At 38.0% G+C, this 16,318-nt stretch overlaps 1 pseudogene; it reads right to left on the bottom strand.

The window, feature by feature from the left end:
• Positions 1-878: 878 nt before the first annotated feature.
• On the bottom strand, positions 879-15,550 carry LOC120108493 (annotated as a pseudogene).
• Between the last annotated feature and the right edge of the window lie 768 nt (positions 15,551-16,318).

Here is a 16,318-nt window from a genome sequence, read left to right as displayed (position 1 = left end):
TTGCAGGATTCCAGATCTCGTAATTAGTTCAGATGTTTAATTGCCGAATTCCTGGTCCAAATCAGTTGAGATTGCTTATAGGCTAATTGTGCTACAATGGGCTATAGTGCGGTACTAGCATTAACCCAGATGCTAAAAGAGATGAGCCGTCCAGTGCGTGGAAACCAGTAGGGAACACAATCCTGAGGGAACATACATTCGCCATTGTGGATGCCAATGTTTGGCAGCTGTTCGAATGGTAGATGGGACCAATGCTTCAACCGAAGACAGATCACGTAATATTTTTAAGAAAAAAAATAAGAGATTTAACTTATTGTTCTTGGCAAACCAATCCTCAGATATTCGACAATCTTAATCTACAGTATTCTACTTACAGGTTGACTTTTTTTTATTGTCAAATCATTTATATTATTTTTATATTTTTTTTTATTATTATGTATTGAGACTGTTGGCAGTAGGTCATCATAGATTGCCTGCTTGGGCTCCTCGAGCTATCCATGTTTCGTCGAAGTAGGTAACCAGTTTTCCCAACAAATTTATTGGAAAGTTAGAGAGCAGATGTAGCAGGTAACCAGCTCCAACAAAGATTAGACACTGATCATTATAACAATAAGCAGCCTTCTACACCAAAACAAGATGCACCGAAGGTTGAGCTGGTTGGTTAGATCATTTCAATCTACTTGCATTCATGAAACATCAGGAGATGAAGTATACCAACAATTGATTCAATGATTCAAATAGTTATCCCTGATTCATCCTTTGGTAGAGTAGTTACTTCACCCTGCTCTGAAAAAAAACATACAATTGATTTATAAAAAACTGCCCCAGAAGTTCCGATAAGAAGTCTACCAGAAGAAATCCCATCAAACAGGTCTTTCTGAAAGACATCGACAAAGGAGGAGCAACTCAAATATTATATGAAGTCTTTCACCCACTATGACAACATCCACAACCACCAAAACAGCATAACATAAAGATAAAATTAGAAGTACACAAGTTATTCTAATGGAAACAGTTTTGCAGAAAAACCATCCACACAATTTCTTTTTTTACAACAAAGAGTCTGTCCTCGCTGGTAACCGCCGAAAGAAGTTCAATGGCACCGACGGCATCTTGTGCCTAAAACTTTGGGTGCCTCATCAAGTAGAACCCTGCAATGACTGCCACCACCTGAAACGGTGTCACATACAGCACCAATGCTGCCAACAGGCAGAAGATCAGAAACATCATTGTGGCACGAGGGTCCTCCAGCTCAGTAGTAACTGCAGCCGCTCCCCCTGCGTTGCGACATCCCCCACTACTGTTTGAATCCTCCCTGCCACGCTCCTCAGCCTATCATACCTCATTCTCACGAGCTCTGCACCCCGAGATGTAGGGAATGTGTCAAACTCCTCATCAAGCTCATCTGGGTGCGCAGCATCTGCATGAGAGATCCTAGTATTCATGTGGGGAGGATAGCGTGGGCGGAACCGATAATTCCACAGCCCTATCAGAAACATGTAAAGAAAAACTGTCGGGAGTATCAGCTCTGGAAAGCAGACAAGCATCACAAACAGAATGTGTACTAGTACAGTTGTAATGGGGTTCTTCCATGCGCACACATCCCCAAACCATTTTCCAACTGAAAACAAGACTGAGAAGACCGACATGAGGCGAAAGAAGTTTGCCTTGCTTCTGCGCATGCTCCATAAATGAGAATGAGCATCAGATATGTACTCCACAACCTCCCTTCGGAGAGGTGGCTCCATTCGGCCCAGCCGAGCTGCCACAATTTGGACAGCTTGTGACGGAGCATCTCTTGTTGCATCAACAAAAGGGGGCGTACGTAATGCATCTTTGGTAAGAGGGGCCTGGAGTACTGATACAACAAGTTGACAGTTGACGGTGGATGAGAACCGGATTGCAAGGTGGAGCTCTCCCATCTTTTTGACACCGGAGGGGGTGGAGGACTATAAGCGGATATGTGTGGGTATATACACGTCAGTCTCAAGAGTTGAGAGTCGGATGCGTACCTTCCCGACATGCATGTCTTTGGGGCCATTAGAACCAGAAACCTTTTCAAACAAGCTGGCAATTGTCAAAGACACCAACAGTAAGGACCGTGGCTGGATCATAGACATCCCATGTGTACTGCTCATTGAATCTTGGGCTCAGGTTGTCAATGATGGTGCGAGTTCGTACCCATTTCTGGCCATACTTGGCCACACAGTATGTGTCTGCTGTTCCCCTTCCCTCCCGTGTCTTCATTGGATGGAGCCCATCAGCATTAAGGATGCCAAGTTCAAGCAACCCAATTGGAGGCTTCCACAGCTGCTTTGCAGTTGGTCGGAGGTCGCTGCTGTAGTGGGTAGACTCATCAAGCACATGGTATCCTCCATCTAAGCAGATGCGAACATGGATCTTGCTTGAGAACTTCTCCTCCTTCAACAGGTCCACATCGACTGCCACCGGCTTTTTAAGGTTAAACCATTTCGGGCGTATCGGCCCGGTCATCGGCACGCCTGTCTACAGACCCTAAAGGCACATGAATTAGGCCAATCACCTCTTCTTTGCTCGCACTGACACGATCTTCTACAGACAGGATTAGGTGATCCTCAAAAGGTTCAGCAGCCACAAACATGAATTCTTCATTCCATTGACAGTTCATCGTCCGAGACTGAATTGTCTTCGTCCTCAATGTCTGGTGCCCTATCCGTGCTCTAGCAAACAAATCTGGGATGCGGTTTTTATCAGACACAACAATATCTTGAGCTTCGATGATGTTGACCTCGAACGTACCACAGCCTTGGTGCATGATAGACCTTCGCACGGATGTGGGAGCTCAGAGCAGCAGCAGAATCAGTAGGCAGTATAGCATCTGAATGCACTGCATACGGGAAGCATTCATCAGCTTGTGTTCCATACCATATTGCTAACATAAGTTCGCCCTTAATCTTGTCCCCCTTCTTGTCCTCCAGCCGATACCACTCTGGAGCTAGAGGACTATCTGGTGGAACTCGTGTTGGGACCTCATTCAAATCAAAACGCACGATTCCAACAAAATCGTCCTTAACAAGATCTTTGTCTTTGAGCACAACCTCAAGGAATGATGCTTGCAATCGCTCTCTAGAGAACGCAAACACCTCATTCCATTCTGGGTTCAACTTCTTCTCAAAGTGTTTAGTGATTCCCTTAAAGTTTCCAAGTCTCACCTTCAACAAAAGGATCAAGGCTCCCGGTCACATCCTTGGCTGTAAATCGCGTGCCTTCACCACTCGTACAAAAAGATACTGCATCTTCTCCACAAGGTCATAAGCACCTGCCTTCTCCCCATGTATCACACGGCCTCCAACGACGCGTCCCCCACCAAGGAACGGACTTGTTTCTTTGAGTTGAAAGTCCACTGGTTGCTGCGATGATGATGATAACATCCTGACAACCTGAGGCGGTCCAGATTTCATCTCGTCAGTGTACCTCACTGGCTGGTCACCCACTGGGGCTGTAGAATGGACCTGGCGCTGCTCTCTTGGGAGGTGGTAAAAGGTCTGAACTGACTCCGCTCTGTTTTCTGGAAAGAAGTTCAGATTTGGACTGGTGAATTGATCTGGAGTTTGATGACTGCGAACTGGAGGAGGATTACTGAGAAATGGATCAACAGCTGGGAGGGGGTTGGAAGGTCTCACTGAGGGATCATCAGTGAGAAATACTTTAAGGCCAAGCTCTCCTTTCACACGCGAAAGGATATGTTGCTTTTCCAACGGATAGTACAAGGCAACAGCATCAGAGTAAGGACAAAGGAAGATCCAGAGAGCCGAACCGTTCCGAGGAAGGACTTGGATTGGGAGGCTCGGTTGATATGATAAACATAAGCTTCTAGTACAGGTCAGGAAGGTGGGAAGGGTCAGAGATGTTGAAGTAGAACTGCTCGTTCCAAACAGGGTTCAGATCTTTTTCTTTGATGGTGGTTCGGAACTTCTGGTGATCAAAGTGGAGCTCTACATAAGCATTGGCAGAACCCTGGCCATCCTTGGGCATGAGGTCATGGGCACCAACAACTTCAACGCCCAGCTTAAGATTGTTCATTTTTTATAATCTGGGAGTTGGTGAGGTTAGATAAAGGATTCCACCTACTGGAAGCTCAACCTGAATGAGGAAAAAGAAAAAAGGAGACAGGTGAAATGTCACATATAGAGTAATAAACTATTAGTAACTTTTTAAAAAGAATATACAGCAAAGGCTATTGTATTAACCTCGTGTGGAATGAACTAATGACAAATTATCATGGACAAAGTTATAAATAAAACTACAAATTGCAAAACAAATCTAAAATGTGACATAATGCTTAACATGAGTACTGGAGAACAATTACCTAGAACTTGAATGAACAGTCCCCACCTTGTGCTCAAATATAAAGTTATAGTAACCCAACAGTTGGCAAAATTTGCCAGCACTCTTATTGTAAATGTTGATAGCAACATGATGCAGGTCTGACTGTTTGTTAGGCAGTACACATGTACATACAACGTACATGCATGCATATACACCTATGTACATATGTGGGTACATGCATATGTATATATGCAATTTATGCAAGGCAGGCATGAAATATGTAACAAAAATTTGGTCTTTTGGCATATCATGTAAAGATTGTACTAAAGCATTTAAAAAACCTACAAGTCTAGAAAGATTGTTGATGATGATTCCAGTCACTTAAATGCCCAAATTCCTTTATCTGAGGAATTCAGAGAACCGTGCTTGCTCAGAAATACGTAGGTTTGAAAAGATGTAGGGCTCGTTTGGTTCGCGGGAAAAGAAGGGGGAAAGTGTGGGTCAACGGGAAAGTAATGAGATGCTCTTGTTTGGTTGGAGTTTTCAAAGGAGAGAGAAGGGAAAGTTGTATTCCCATGGGAATGTGATTCCCACATTTCATGGGAAAGTCTTTCCCATGAGAAACATGGGAAAGTTACTTTCCCATGAGGCGGGAATCACTTCATTTTTACTTTTTCCCAAAAAGTCCCTTCAGTATTAAAGAAGCATTAAAGAGGCATTAAAAAACCTAATTTTTATTAAGGGCATAATAGGAATTATATATAACTTTCCTACGAAAGTAGATGGCCAACCAAACATAAGCACCTTGGAAATTTGTCACTTTCCCATGGTCAACCAAACATGCCAAAATACTTTCCTAGGCATCCTCTTCCTAGGAATTGTTTTCCAGGAATCATATTCCTAGGAAGGAAAATGCTTTCCGCGAACCAAACGAGCCCGTAAAGCAATTGGTGAAATGATCCAGATAATTTACTCCTGAAATTTGTGAAGTTTATTTCAATAATTGTTATCAGGTAGAGAGGGATGGAATCTTAAATATCTCAAATATTAATGCAAAATTGCTGGCCATGTTAGAAATTTATTTTTTTAATTTGTTTTATAAATTGAAAACAATTCTAACTTTTCCTTGTACAGTGTGTGCTATTTACTATTTTTATAATCTCAAACTGTTCACTTTTTCTGGTTATCCAACTATAACACGAAGTTTGGAGTCAAAACTTGCTTTTGCCTCTTACAGTAGGCAGATAGAACTTGTTTCACTGGTTGGAAAGGGCCTTGATAGTCCCCACTTTAAATGTTTCAACAGATCTGAGGTGCATATATTTAACTGGTATTTCTTTTAATAATAAAATAAATGTACAGTCCATTTCTTAGTTTTCTTTCTGAAGTTGAACACAAAGGATAACTGTAGTGGAGTTGGTGCATTCCACCATGAAGGGACTTAGCAGCATCAACAACATATAAAACAACTTGCAAAACCAGAGCAAATGAAATTCGCAGGAACAGGTGCATGAAGAAGTATGTCTAAATAAGATTCCAAACATTAGCATTTAATATGTGCAGATTTGCAATGTGTTAAAAAAATAGCTTTCAAAAACTCATGCAGTCACCGTGCATCTGAATATTGGGCACAAGATCTGATTTTCTCCTTCAAAGTTCAGTTTATCTGTAAATCTATTGAATTGTTTGGATTTAGGTAGATTACTTTTGAAAAGCCTAATTCCAGTAATAAACAGGGCCATAGAACCTGATCTGGTAAGCATTCCTATAATGACATATGAACTCTGGAAAAAGCAACCTTCTGGAGATGTTAAAACTTGCCAAACAAAGTTGATGTGGTCATGCAGGTAATTGTCACAGTGATGTGGTTGGCATAAATGATTGTCATTTTCAAAGTTTGCATTATTTATTCTATGATACCATGAACAACCCCAACGACAGGGAAAAAAGTATTTTTTGTATGCTGTTTGGCTAAGATAGATTGCACATCATGTTTTTCGATATCTACGCTTATCATAAAAACACAAATATATGCAATAACATGAATAAGCAGTTGTGCTTTTAGACTAAAAAAGCTGGAGAGGATTTGTAACTAGTCCGCATTAACGACACAAAGTGTCTCTGATGGTCCATATACAAGTAGTGCTACTGCAATCAGCATATGCTCCATATCCACAACATCATTGCAAACATGGACCCCCACATCAAGCATTAATGCAAGATAACTTACTAGATCCTAGTCATAAATTGTACTTTCAAATTCAAAGTGAGAGACAGAGAGAGAGAGAGAGAGAGAGAGAGAGAGAGAGAGAGAGAGAGATTTGGACCACCTCAAAAAGATGCATGAAAGTTTCAGATAGTTCAGCATAGGTTTAAAAGGGAAAAATATTATACAGCATATACCATTTCATATTAGTCTCTCCTAGTGTATTGAAACAATGTGCACTAATAGAGGTCATTAAGAAGTGACACAGGTTGGGACAAACAGCATGGCATATGCAAATACCATGCGGAAAACACATCAGTATCGTATGTATCATGAATACAATATGGTGTGAACTGGCAACAAAATTGTTGGTTGAAAGTCCTTGTCAATGAGGAAACTTAAACTAAACTAATCTCAGTCAGCTTAAATTAAAGGAACTTCAGTCACCTATCATAATTTTAAGCTTAATGTATAACAACGAAGGGCACAAAAAATTATAAATTGAAGAAGCAATAGCTGTACTATACGACAACTCAAGTAGAAATTATTCCTTATGTCACAACTCAACATATTTTCATGTACGTATGAAGGAAAAACCATTAGAAGATCTATATGGAGTACCTTATTAGACTGCAATAATACAAACAACTTCAAAGCAATAAATCTTCTGAACAAAGAAAATTCAAATTTGGTTTTAGTCAACCTGGTTGAGTTTCATTCAGTAAAATAGTTTGGTTGTTTCAACTTAGTTTTCTCAAATTTGACAAGAAATATTAAAATTGAGAAATATTTTAAAACAACAAGAATTAAAAAAAAAATTGTTCTCTTAAAAAAAAGGAGGCTACAAAGCAAATATGCATGTTTCTGTATTAGACATAATTTGCATTAGTAAAGTTAGTATGTGGATATGTATAAAAATATCTTGCATATGCTTATGTCAAGATGTAAGAAACTCACTGTTTCCATTTCTTTATTAAAAGAATCTAAAACAATGATTTGATTTTTTTTTTTCTTAATTCCAGCAAAATGCTGTTCCTTAAATTTGAGGATCAATGAAGTATTAGCAAGATCTTGCTATATTCTAAAAATTTACGCCTTAGTATCAATAATTGGTTATTAAAATTTGATTTGTTTTCCTCTTAAATTTGCTAGAAGTAAATATCTAAATGCTTCTAATTTTTCTTAGAACTTGCAGAACAAAGTTCAACTTTTATAAAATTGATTCATAATATTCCGCATCATTACCTAATGAATAAGCTTTCCCACTCTTTAACCCTTTTTTTTCCTTTTTTGAGATTAGGAGGGGCTAATCTCCACCTTCTACCATATGCATATCCCACCCCTTGAGGGCCGACTTGAACTGGAATTGAACCCCTACCCCCTTGCCCAAGTGGCAAGGGGTGATGCCATCCCAGAAAGCACTCAATGGTTCCTCTATTAACTTTTAAAGATGAAGAAAATGACCCAAAAAATTTATCCAGATATTAACTGAATCTACCCTTTATGGTTGGTTTGAACCAATTGTGGTCTTTTGGCACAAAATTGATCAACAACGGCTGACACTGCATGAAAGCCAATTGAAACCTTTGAAACTGTGCAAAATCATATGCCCTCAAACAACTTCCAGCAGAAATACACTATTTGATGGTGAAGGCACCACAAACATTGTCATCATAGATATTACAAAAAAAATACAACTAAAAACTAGATAGAAAGCTTTCACATATCAAGTGAAAAAACACCATGAACTTATATTCTGAAACACAAATGTGTCGTACTCTCTAGCATTTCACATTTTCCCTGTGAACGGATATAAGTGCCAATCAACATGGCATGGCACTATGTGTATCATCCTGGTGCCTTGCAGGCATGGAGCATCGGCATGCTATTGGCTACATCCCTCGTAGTTGGCATTCTGCCATGCCAATGCATTCCAAGCACTAGCATAGCTCGTTGGAGCACAATGTACCATGATAGTGCCAAGTTCTCAAGCCACTTATACGTGATATGTAAACTATCCTTAGGACAACTTAAAATTTCCTTTAAAAATAATAATTGCTTTATATATGCACGAACCAAAACGTCCATGCTCACACCTAAAGACTATTTTCATAGTCAAGTTGGATAATCAACTAATAATGATAAAAATTCCCTCTTTGACTCAAGAACTTCCTATGCACATTTTGTCCCTAAAAACAAAGGCTGTTGGACCTCATCTAGGATTACTGGAGAAGCAATGAAAGAAGATGCTATACTCAAAGGCTAGTTTTGCACAAGTGGAAAAAGATTCATGTAGCAAAAATGAGTCATTTGCGGAAGCAACAAAAATTATAGAAAGACCCATTATGCTAGCACCAATAACAAGATTTTATATATTGTGGGATGGGGCCATGGAATGGGATGCCCCACTTATCGACACTTGAGACGGTCGATGTTCGGTCATGTCCTGATCCATTTCCTGACTCATCCCTTCCCAACACTCACAACAATGCCTCATCTCGACACTTGAGATTGTGAGATGCACTATTATCCCACCAGTGTTTAAATCCTTAATAAATATACTGATTGTAGTGGAAAGTGAAAATCTTCTCTTCCGTGTGATCTATGAGATTACCGAATCATAGAGAGAGTAAACGACAACAAAAGGGGCTCACAAAATTTATATGAAAAAACCTCTATTAAGGAAAAAGAACAAAGAAGCGAGGAAGCAATCCACTAGGAACTAGTATATTACAACTTCACCTCTTAAACCAATTAATCATGACCCAAGGATCACAACTCATTTATATAATTCGTACATGGATCACCCAAATACAAGATCATCAAGGAGGAAGACAAGAAAACACACCAAAAGGATATTGTACAAAATCTATACAAGACATTGCGAAGTTGCATGCAAATACTACAACCAAATTGCTCACATGTCGATCATAAGTCAAGCAAGGACACCTAAAGAAATGGTATTTCTATCTCACTTCTCTCTTTACCTCTTATCTTTTATCCACTATCCCTCTCTCTCTATTTGTGTTTGGTCGCACCATACAGTAGTTTCTTAGGGCTTTTTTTTTTTTTTTTTGATTACCCTTGCCACTTCCACCTTGTCTTACCCATACCATGAAAGGAGAGGCAGGGGTTTTGGTTGGCATAAGAAGGGGTCTCCCTTGCTTAGCAATTCTCCTACCCAATGGCACATGCTCACATCAAACCCACCCCTAACAAGCTCCGACATTACCCATGCTTGTCCTTTGATAGGATCCTTCTCAACACACTTGATGGATTCCTTTTTTCTCAATAAAAGACATCTTGTGCTATCCCCAAATCAATAAATGATTGCCTTGTTAATGTTGAAAACATGATGACGATTTCTTTCTGCTAGTGCTCATTCAGCCGTTGAGCAACTCCAGTTGTGCCCTATACACAGTAATACCACTTCTCTCTTGCCACCATCAGGGCCCTTGGTAAGCTTCCAATACCATTTGCCAAAATAACTATCATAGCATCTCCATCCAACCTGTCAACTGAAATTAAATTTTGAGATAGATGTACATTGTAGCTAGATAATATTCTTTCTTATCCTTTTTTTTTTCTTCAATATGAACTTTTATTCAAATTTAATCTAAAAACTATGAAAAAACTTTGTAAATTAAGTTTAGAGCATGAACACGGGATCAAGAAACAAATGATTAGAGGTATGTGTTGATCACCAAAGCCTACAATAAAAGATCGTATATATGTGAAAATAACCCAAGCAAATAGTTATTTTAAGTCGATTTTCAGCTAAGTTGTTAAGAAGGGGCTAATCTACAGGTCTACACAATCAGCTATTAATCTTTTAAAAAAACATTGAAATAATATTAAAATACTAATAGTGACATCTTGAGAAAAAGGAAGTAAAGCATGGTGGCACTAGTGATGCGCAAATGCTAGCAAAATTTGGAAAATAATGGCCGCAATCTGGGCGCATTTGGGTTCCACCCAAGCTTAGGCCAAAGTCATTGTAAATTTCAAATTAACCCAATGAAGACACTTCCTTTCGTATTGATTTTTTTATATGTTATCCACATTGGTCCAATCTATGAAAGCCTTTAATTAAAAAATATTTTAAAGAATATTTTATATTTTAAAATTATTTTCAATTAATTATTTAAAAATATCTAAACTATATTTTACTAATCTAATTTCTTTTCAAATGCTAATCTTAGCATCTATATATTTTACGTGGATTCTAGATTCCAAGTTATGTGATAAATATGTATGTTTCTATTTTTAGCACGCATAAAGAACCATGAATAGGATAGTTAATTTGATAAACCCCACCTTTCTGGCAAACATAGTTTTTTGAAAAAAAATGCCACACAAAGGGTCTCTAGGGTGTAACATGCATACCTATCAACACCTTTGTCAGTATGATCCTTGATAGGCACTTGCCCTACCCACCCTTGGTTGATATAAGTTTAATGTACGGAATTTTGAACACTTAGTATAGCAAGTCTTCCATCACAGCTTGCCATATCAACTAGTTATTCCCATTCAAACTCATCATCCTGCAAATGATTCCATTCATGATGCATAAGTGAATACTTGATACCAATCCTATGCTCCAATACAACTATCGGGAAGCAATGTGTTCCCTTTTGTGTGCGATCTCTAAGATTGCCAAACTATAAAGACAAGGAAATAACAAAAATAAAAGAGGTACGCAAAATTTTACATGGAAAACCTTTTAATAGGAAACAAATCACAAAGCCATAAGATTCCATCAAGCAATAGGGAGGTTATAACTTAACCTCTTAGGCCGAGCAATCTTGACTTAAGAATCACCACTTGCATACATAACTCGTACGTGGATCACCCACACACAAAATCACTAAGGAGAATGACAAGAAAAAAATAATAAAGAGAATGCCATACAAGCATTGTGCAGGACATTGCAAAGTTGCATACCAAATATGGACAAGATCTAGAGTCGAGGTCAATAGACCTAAAGAAAGGGTCTCTCTCCTCTTCCTTCTCCCTCCTCTCTCCTCCCTCTCTTCTCTTCTCTCCTCTCTCCTCTTTTCCCACTCTCCTTTTGTCTATGTGCGTCTTGCTACACCATACAACAGCCCTAAGGCACTCTTTTTTTATTAATAAATAATGCCTCCACCACCTCTCTCCTACCGATACCAGGAAAGCAGAGGCATGGGTTTTGAGTTGGCATAAGGGGGGCTCCACATGAGCTGGATGCCAACCTAACTTATGGAACACTCTTAAGGCCAAGCCCAGTGCCAAGAAAGTCAACAAGAACAAGGGTTAGGATGAAAAAATGTGACTTGTACATTTAAGACAACAAAGAAGCTTTGAGTTCAAACATTCTATACCAAGTTGTTAGACTTTTTCTTTTCTTATTTTTGGTACCCAAGTTATTAGACTTCAAGTTGCATTGCATCATAACGCTTCAGAACATAATATTTATCCATTATGGTCTTAGTTGATTTATAATCATAGTTATACAAAATAAGCTAAATAAGCTTTTGAAGGTCATTAAATAGTTGGAGCCAATTTCTGGATTTGTAAGGGCATTCCTATTATTATATCAACTATTGTGTTGCTTTAGGAAGGAGCAATATAAAGTTAATTGACATGCCAAACAAAGTCCATTTCGTAAAGTCCTCCTTATTGACCACTAACCCTAAATGTGGTTTGTCTGATAGCTTCCTAAAGAGACATGTATATAAAATATTTTGGTAGTCGAGGAAATTCATTTTGCTTATTGTTTTGATATAGAAAACTTTCCTTTCTTATTTTCTACCTTCTTTTTCTTGTCACTCATTTTGATTTTCTTCAACAAACCAGATTTTGAATCTCCAAGGCAAAATAAGCTCACAGACTCCACATCCCTTGAAAATTGCATCAGATATCCACAATATTGAAACAAACCTTCTATTGAAATCCTTGGACACTTCCCTTTTCAAGAAGCTCTAGAATTAAAAAACAAGTAAGATGTTTACAAACAACATTAATTGACCTACAAAACTAAATAAACTAAGCTACATTCTACTTTGCAAGGACTTCGGTGTAGACTCAGACAATGAAAAGATATGGATGAGTTCACAAAAAGAGAAAAGTAGTATTCTCTTATGCATGCCATCATTTTAGGTAATTTTGTCTATTCTAATTCATGCTCGTCCAAGTGTTAGACAACCTCCAGAACTACTAATTACATGGATCCAAAGGTAAGTTCAAAAGTGACTCAAATTTCTTTCACATGCATCAAGTATCAAGGTTCTCAGTTTTAGTCTGTGCCAGTCTGCACGCTAGGTACCAAAATGGGGCAGACATGTGCCCAGGTACCATGCACATCGCTAGATATCAATGAAATTGATAAGTTTCAGCATGGCCTGGCATTAACCAAAAGAAAATTTTTTGTTCTCCCTTGCTGTTTATTTGTACTGCAGAGGAAGTGGGCAGTCGTTTGTTGGTTTTGCACAATAGAATTTAGTCGTCCATGAATATCATTTAAGTAAAAGACCATTTATATATCACAGTAAATAAGGAACAAAACCCCCTTTGAGTTCAATAAAAAAAATAATTTAAAATTCAAAAATCATCAAATTAAGGTCAACTTTCCAACACTAGAACAAGTTTTAGATTTCTGAGGTTGGGTCAAAGTAGTAACTTTTTGGCGCTAGGAAATTTCTTGAATCAAGCTGGCTGATCAGGCTCGTGTTAGGCTCAGTTTGAAATTAAGCTCGACCTACTAATAAAATAATCAGGCTCATTTCAAAGGTTATGCTCAAAAGTAATTTCATGCCAAGCTTGATCGAACACAGACTCGATCAAACTTGGCTCAACTACACTCCTATGTCGTGCCTTAAGTAACATCCTATACGGTATTCATCGATCATCGAGCATACACGCCCACATTTTTTATTGTATGGGAAGATGTGAGTTAAAATATTGTTTTAATTCATTAACAACTCTTAATGTATCAAACTTTTACTTACCCTGTGCCCATTGCATGTTGGTGAGTGCCATGTGTCAGCATGGCATGCTATGTGTTGTGCTGGCCCCAAAGCGACGCAACCCATGTCAATGGCACTTAGTGACTTAAAACAATTGGCACAAAGAATGAACATTTGCCTTCTTGATTATTTCTTAGAAACCACCAATCAAGAAGTTCTCAGAGAATTTGACAAGCACAATCCAATAAGGAAGCCAGATAGAAACTATAGTCATTTGATTTGCTAAGAAAATCAAATAAGTTTTCCTAAATATCAAGATTCTTTTGTTTTGCATAATATAAATGAATGCCATGACATAAAGGTAAAAAAGGAGAAAGAAAAGGTAAAAAAGCAGAAACTAAAAGACAAATTATAGAGTTCCTTACCTTAAGCCCCCATCACAGAGAAATGATTAAGTTGATCCGAAAATGGTTGAGAAAAAAAATCAAATTGAAGCTTCAAAATAGAAAGTTAGTCACTATAGCAACCAAATATCACTTTGTGTTACTCCTTATACCTACACAAATGATTCAAGCAGATAACTTAGAAATTCTAACAGATTAAGGGAAAAAATATATTAATGTTATCCTCAGTGCTACTTTTGTAATGTCTAAGGATGTCATATTACCTAACATGGTTATAAACATGTAACAAGAATTTCTTAAAATATCTATAATGCACAGCCCCAATGGTTGATAATGTTTGTACTTGATTTTGTCTTACAGATCCTTGCTAGTCCAGCATTACCCAACAAACTGGTATGTTGCTGGTTGTTAAAAATATCCGACAAGTAATGCTTGATACCAAACCAGTGTGTAAGCCAGTTCTACCGAGCAAGCAAAAGTAGTTTGAGCTGGATTGGGTTGGCTTAGGCCACAATGACTTTAAGAAATTGTTGGCTAGCTTAAAGTATTTCCATTCTTATACTTCAACATTTTTAAGAACAGGTGTGAAGAAGCAATAAGAAAGAGGTGAAAATCAAAAAAATAAGAGGAGATAAAATACTGAAAACGATACAGTGAAAGAACTAGAGGTGGTTGACTATCACTGTATAAGGCATGAAAAAAATGCATCATAGATTCAATTTTGGTCTCTACTAAATGGAAAATAGTATTCAATAGTTTGTTCGTAAATTGATATGAGTCATTTACTATGAAAAAAAGCCTATCTATATATATAGTGGCACTTCTTTGGCTGCAAAATTAATTAGAGAGATAAGCTAGAGATGAACCAAACTAACAGAATCAGGACACGGACACCTTAAAAAGCAAACCTAGTTTTGAAAAAAAAAAAAAAAGAATCATTAAATCCCTAACTTCTCCAAACTCCAGATAAAGAATCGCAAGAAGAAAAGTCGGACGAGTGACTCTAAATTGAAAGATTCATATAACTCCAATCAAATTTCTTGGTCTTTCCTCGTATTCACCTCTAAAAGACTTAAAACCCCAGGATCAGATACTCGTGAGTCCTCTTAGGCCCCAAAAGCCAAGCAAACCCTTGAAAATCTCTCTTTTATCCAACAAAATGGTAACTTTAGAAGGAGAGGGGGAAAAAAACAACCTACAAACTGCTCTGTCCTTACTAAAATTCCACAAAAAAATGGCATATGGCTTTGCCAAACTAACAAAAAAGGAAAGAACGAAGAGAATTATTAGAATTAAAAAGAGGCAAAGTTCTTCACCTTCTAAAATGAACTTCCTTGGTTCCTGTACAAGATTCAAATTTCGAGCTGGTGAGCTCTTCTAGTTCCTGGCGGTTTCTCCTCCTCCTCGAGCCACTTGAAAACTGCCATGCGGCAAGAGAAGGTTGTGTTACCATCCATGACGGCAAGAAACAAAACAGAATAGAGTAAACCAAAGAGGGCGAGGAGGGAGAGACCCTTGAAGGCCGCACTCTGTGTGCGTGCGTGTGTGTGAGAAACACAGAGAGGGGGGTTTCTTGGAAGAAGAGTAGGTCGATGGAAGGAGATGGGAAGGGAGGGGCATCCAATCCATCCTATCGCCATCAGATATCTCTCCCTCTCCGTGTCGTCGCTTTTTCTCCGGCTCTTCTACTTCATAATTTTATTTTTAGAACTTCCATAAACGAATAACAATGCCGCTACCAGTCGCTTTCTCTTCCCTGTCCTCCCTCGTCCGACGTTAATACCAAAACAAGCGCAACAGTCCAGTGCGCGACACCACTTTCGCTTCTTCATTTTTTATGATAGTAAATAATAGTTGATTATTCTTTACAAATAAATCTTGCAAAGTATTAAATTGATAAATAGTGGCTGTAGTTTTTTTAAAAAAAGAGGGTTTATTGATTTGGATGTCGGCATTCTAAAAGCCTTGATTTTGTACCTTTTATCGCATCAGATCGTTATAGTACAATATTTTTTTTTGGGTTAAAAAAAAGCATTCATATAGTTTTCACGTGACTATAATCTGCCAAATTAAAAAAAAAAATTGATACAAATGGTGAGATATATCTTCGACCTTGATCCAAACTACTGCACCCGAATGCCGGGCCATAAAGAAGACGACCCAATCTATCGTATTATTTGCATTTCGATAAATGTATGCAATTTGGCTTGAGTAGAAACTGATAATAATTTATATGTTACTGAGCAAAAGCTTTTTCTCGGAAGCTCAAATAGGTTAGCACCATTTTAACTTGTCCATTTTTTGAAAACTAATAGTGAGATAACCCTATATATATTTCTTATAAAAGTTAATATCATTTCAATATATTTTGATTCATGTTGCTTAGATAACAAGAGTAATCACAGTATGAAACTTGATTATATTTTCAAGATTTTCTAAGCTATTACATCATAGAT

The sequence above is a fragment of the Phoenix dactylifera genome, unplaced genomic scaffold (assembly GCF_009389715.1).
Source record: "Phoenix dactylifera cultivar Barhee BC4 unplaced genomic scaffold, palm_55x_up_171113_PBpolish2nd_filt_p 001360F, whole genome shotgun sequence".
NCBI lineage: Eukaryota > Viridiplantae > Streptophyta > Magnoliopsida > Arecales > Arecaceae > Phoenix > Phoenix dactylifera.
This window is presented reverse-complemented; position numbering and strand designations above follow the sequence as displayed.